The sequence below is a fragment of the Tenrec ecaudatus genome, chromosome X, assembly GCF_050624435.1.
Source record: "Tenrec ecaudatus isolate mTenEca1 chromosome X, mTenEca1.hap1, whole genome shotgun sequence".
Taxonomy (NCBI): Eukaryota; Metazoa; Chordata; class Mammalia; order Afrosoricida; family Tenrecidae; genus Tenrec; species Tenrec ecaudatus.
The window spans coordinates 168,586,177-168,591,677 of record NC_134548.1 but is presented as its reverse complement, the minus strand read 5'-3'; positions in this window follow the sequence as shown (position 1 = coordinate 168,591,677).

Here is a 5,501-nt window from a genome sequence, read left to right as displayed (position 1 = left end):
ACAGGAACCCACACATTGTTTCAGATCTAAATCATCCTGTTTTGTGAGAAGTTCCTGCTCAAATCATTGTTTCGATCGCTGTAAACACCACCTGTGCAAACCCCTTGTTTGTCCATGAGTATACAAACCTCTGCTCTGACCACTCAGGGTCAGAGTGCCTTAAGCAATAGCAGACACTCTGTCCACTGGTACTGATGCTTTATCTTTTCTGGTTCCTATACTGAGGCTCTTCATTTCTCGTGCCACAACAATGTTAGTATTAGACAAAATTGACTTTAAGATAGGTATCTTTATTATACATAGAGATGTTATAATGATTATAAAAGCAATTCACCTCTAGCTTCACTTGCTGCCACCCTATAGAGCAGAGCAGAACTTTCCCTGTGGGTTGCTGAGACTGTACCTCTATGGAAGTAGAAAGCCTTCTCTTTCTCCACTGGAGCGGCTGGTGGTTTTGAATTGCTGATCTTAGAGTTAGCAGCACAATGTGTAAACAGTACGCCACCAGGGCTCCTGAGCAATCCACCAGGAAAATAGCATTATTTTAATCTGAAACTGTTTAATACTCTAGTCTCAAAATATATTTATTGAACAGATATCAAATAAATAAACTCAAAATCATAATAAAAGCTCTTAATCAATATCTGTCATTAAACAAAAAAATTGAACAACAGCAGAAATAAATATGTAGGAAAGTTGAACAATACTATCAACAAACTTTTATCTAATTGACATGCAGACAGCCACATACAATATCTGCAGATTGCATATATATTCTTTTCAGCATATGGAAAAATAAATGGTGAAGCTAGTCTCAAATAACTGCAGTTACACTGTATAGTTTTTGAGGGGCACACACATTGATATTAATTTGGAAGATAGCAATAAAAAGAAAACTAGGACAAATGGAAGCTAAAATGAGTGTAGTTTTATAATATCATAACATGTAAAAAATCAAAATTAGAAAATGGAACTGAACGAAAACACAGACTACCAAAACACATTGGATATGTACAGGTAAACTATTCTTAGAAGGAAAATTCATAGCTTTAAAATGTATATTCCCAAGGGGAGGGTAATGTTTATATCTCCACAGGGAAAGAGGGACCAGACTTCAACCCAGTGCTCCAAGATGTGTATGCAACATACTGGCATGGAGTAGGGAACCAGTGGAGAGGTCTGAGGGGCAGGGCCCAATTCCAACTACATGGACACCTGCTCCTCCCCCCAGAAGAATGTATTTCAGAAGACAGCACTGAAGCTACAGCTCAGGGAGAGGGACATATCTGATCAGAGATCCACGGAAGCAAATGAAGGGGGAGGAAGAGAGAGTGGAGCACATCCTGACCCACCAAACCTTGAGGACGATATTTCTGCTCAGAGCAGCCAATCCACAGAGAAGACCCTATGGTCGGCTCCACTATGAGACACGACATTCTTCACTGACCCATAGCCCTACAGGGGACAACACTGGAGACACGGTGTGGAAACTGTGCCCAATCTGATCCCACCACACCGAAGGAAAACACTGAGGGTGTGCAACATAACAGTAAGAGGAACAGAGCAACGAAGTCCCCAGGGAATTCCAGAAATAGACTTTGGGGCCAGGGCTTGACACCCTGTCAGACTCGACTGGAAAACACTCCTAACGGCCAACAAACAGTCCTTGAACGAACTGCAGGCTTTTCTTCTGTTGTTGTTGTTGGGTTTGTTTGTCATTGGCTTTTTGTTGTTGTTGCTGTTTTGTTTTCTTTTGTTGCTTGGTTTTGCTCTGTCTTGTTTTTGTGCATGTTATTATCTCCACGGGTCTGTCTAAATAAGATAGGCTGCATGAACAATCTGGAGAAGAAAACAACGGGACCGATGGTTCTGGGGGGATATGGGAGAGGGAGAGGTGGGGGAAAGGAAGTGGTGTTAACAAACCCAGGGACAAGGGAACAACAAGTGATCCAAACCGATAGTGAGGAGGGTGTAGGAGGTCTGGTAGGGTGTGATCAGGGGTAATGTAACTGAGAGGAATTACTGAAACCCAATGAAGGCTGAGCATGATAGTGGGACAAGAGGAAAGTCAAAGGAAATAGAGGAAAGAGCTAGGAGGCAAAGGGCGTTTATAGAGGTCTAAATAAAGGCATGTCCATATGTAATGATATTTATATATGAAGACAGAGAATAGATTTATGTGCATATATATTCATAGGTTTAGTATTAAGGTAGCAGAAGGACATTGGGCCTCCACTCAAGTACTCCCTCAACACAAGAACACTTTGTTCTACTAAACTGGCATTCCATGATGTTCACCTTACCGACACAATCACTGAAGACAAATGGGTGCATAAGTAAATGTGGTGAAGAAAGTTGATGGTGCCTGGCTATCAAAAGATATAGTGTCTGGGGTCTTACAGGCTTGAAGGTAAAGAAGCGGCCATCTAGCTCGAGCAGTAACAAAGCCCACATGGAAGAAGCACACCAGCCTGTGTGACCCTGAGCTATCAAAGGGATCAGGTATCAGGCATCAAAGGACAAAAAAATCAAATCATTGTGAATCAGAGGGAGTGCAGTTTGGAAACCAAAGGCCCATCTGTAGGCAAATGAACATCCCCTTACAGAAGGGTCAAATGGAAGAGACAAAACAGTCAGGGTGCAGTATAGCAATGATGAAACATACAACCTTCCTCTAGTTCCTAAATGCTTCCTCCCTCTGCCCCCACTATCATGATCCCAATTCCACCTTACAGAGGATGTACACTGGTACAGATAAGAACTGGAAACACAGGGAATTCAGGACAGATGATCCCTTCAGGACCAGTGCTGAGAGTGGTGATACTGGGAGGGTGGAAGGAGGGTGGAGTGGAAAGGGGAATCAGATGACAAGGATCTACATATAACCTCCTCCCTGGGGGATGGACAACAGAAATGTGGGTGAAGGAAGAGAGACATCGGACAGTGTAAGACATGACAAAATAATAATAATTTATAAATTATCAATAGTTAATGAGGGAGGGGGAAACGGGGAGGGAAGGGAAAAGATGAGGAACTGATACCAAGGGCTCAAGCAGAAAGCAAATGTTTTGAGAATGATGATGGCAACAAATGTACGAATGTGCTTGACACAATAGATGGATGTGTGGATTGTGATAAGAGTTGTACGAGCCCCAATAAAATGTTTTATAAATAAATAAATAGTTTGAAATAAATAAAGATACTCCCTATCAGGGGAAAATAAATATTCTAGAAAAAAGTCTAAAATCTATGACCTGCGCATCCATGTTAAGGGGTTAGGAAAACCCAACCATATTAATTCCAAAGAAATTAGATGGAAGTAAAGATAAAAACTGGAGTTTCTGTAGAAAAGGCACATTAATAGAGAGTACTAACAAAGCCAAAATTTCTTATATGAAAAATATTAAGCAAATTTATAAACATCACTGGAAGTATTAATCAAGAAAAAAAGAGAGGAGGTTTCCATCACCATATTAGGAATGAAAAAGAAGCATCATATATGCCATTAAAAAAGAAAATATAAGCAGAGACTATAAACAAAATTATACCAGGTTATTTAAAATGTAGAGGAAATAGATTCCTAGGCTAATATAACTTACCAAAAGGGAACACAAAATATCTGCACTAACCAATGACTTAAAGAAATTAAATTTATCACTGAAAACCTTTCCAGAAAGAAAACTCAGAAAATATCCCCCAATTTAAGAAACAAGTATTACCAATCTCACAGTAGCATTTCCCAGAAAACAGAAGAAAAGTGAAGCATTCCAATCTCTTTTTATAAGTTAGAATATTCTTGGAATTAAAATCTTATGAAGACAACATGAGAAAGAAAAATTGTAGGACAATTTCATGCACAAACATAGATACAAAATTCCTAATAAAATGTTGGAAAATGTATTTGGTAATATATTAAAAGAATAACACACCCTGATTTAATGGGTCTGTGCTAAGAATGTAAGGTTAGTTTAAAATTTGAAAATAAATCTAGGTAATTCACCAAAGTAACATATAATAATATCAATAGAGTATTTGACAAAAACTCAATATTCATTTATGAGGAGAAAAGAGCTCTTAGGAAACCAGGAACACAGTATAAATTCTAATTAAAGTCATTTACAGACCAAAATACATCATACTTAAAAAAAGAAAGACCCTAAAGGCATGAAAATAAACAAGCAGCCATCAAACTGAGAAGCAACAAAGCCCACATGGAAGAAGCACACCAGCCTGTGTGATCATGAGGTGTCCATGGGATCAGGTATCAGGCATCAGGCATCAAAGATCCAGAACAAACAAGCATGTCATTGTGAATGAGGGGGAGCGCAGAGTGGAGATCCAAAGCCCATCTGTAGACAATTGGACATCCCCTTACAGAAGGGTCACAAGGAATCGACGAGCCAGTCAGGGTGCTCTATAGCACCAATGAAACATACAACTTTCCTCTAGTTCTTTAATGCTTCCTCCTTCCCATTATCATGATCCCAATTCTTCTTCTTCTTTTTTTAAATCATTTTTCTGGGGACTCTTATAACTCTTGATACAATCCATACATCAATTGTCTCCGACATATTTGTACATATATTTCATCGCTCTTTTCTAGACATTTGCATTCCACTGAGCTCTTGGGATCAGCTCCTCCCTTTTTTTTCCCTCCCTACCCCCACAACCCTTGTGGACCCCTGATAGATTGTAGATTGTTAATTATTTTCAAGTCTCACACCGACTGCTGTCTTCTTTCCCCTCTGGTTTCTGTTGTTCTTCCCCCTGGCTGGGGGTGTGTGGTTATGTGCCATTCATTGCGATTGATGGCCCCCTCCCTCCCCAATTCTTCTCCCCTTCCCCCTACCCTTTTGAGTATTCCCATTCCTGTTCCTGCGTTCTGTGTGTTGTGAGTTTTATCTCTTGCCTAAATCTATGTACATGTTCCCGTCTAGTCTAGATTGGGAGGCGGCACTGAGGTCGTGATAGTGGGGGGGGGGGGTGAGGAGGCCTCCAGGACACAGACTTATATTGCATTACCCATTAGTGCTCTACTGCACCCTGACTGACTCACCCCCTCCTTGCGACCCCTCTGTGGGGGGATGCTCCATTGTCCATAGGTGGGCTTTGGGTCTCTACTCCAACACCCCTCCAGTCTCATCAATGCATTTTTGTTTGTTTGTTTGCTGTTTGTGGTGAGTCTTCTGATGTCCATTGCCCAGTCTCGATGACACCTCACAATCATACTGGCTGGTGTGCTTCTTCGATGTGGGCTTGTTGCTTCACTGTTGATGGCTGCTTGTTTAACTTCAAGCCTTTAAGACCCCATACACTATATCTTTTAATAGTCGGGCACCATCCTCTGTCTTCACCACATCTGCTTATGAAACCATTTTGTCTTCAGCGATCCTGGGGGTGGGGTGGGGTGGAAAGAGCATCACAGAATGCCAGTTTGTTAGAACAAAGTATTCTTGTGTTGAGGGAAAGTATGAGCCGGGACCCAAGGCCTGTCTGCAGCT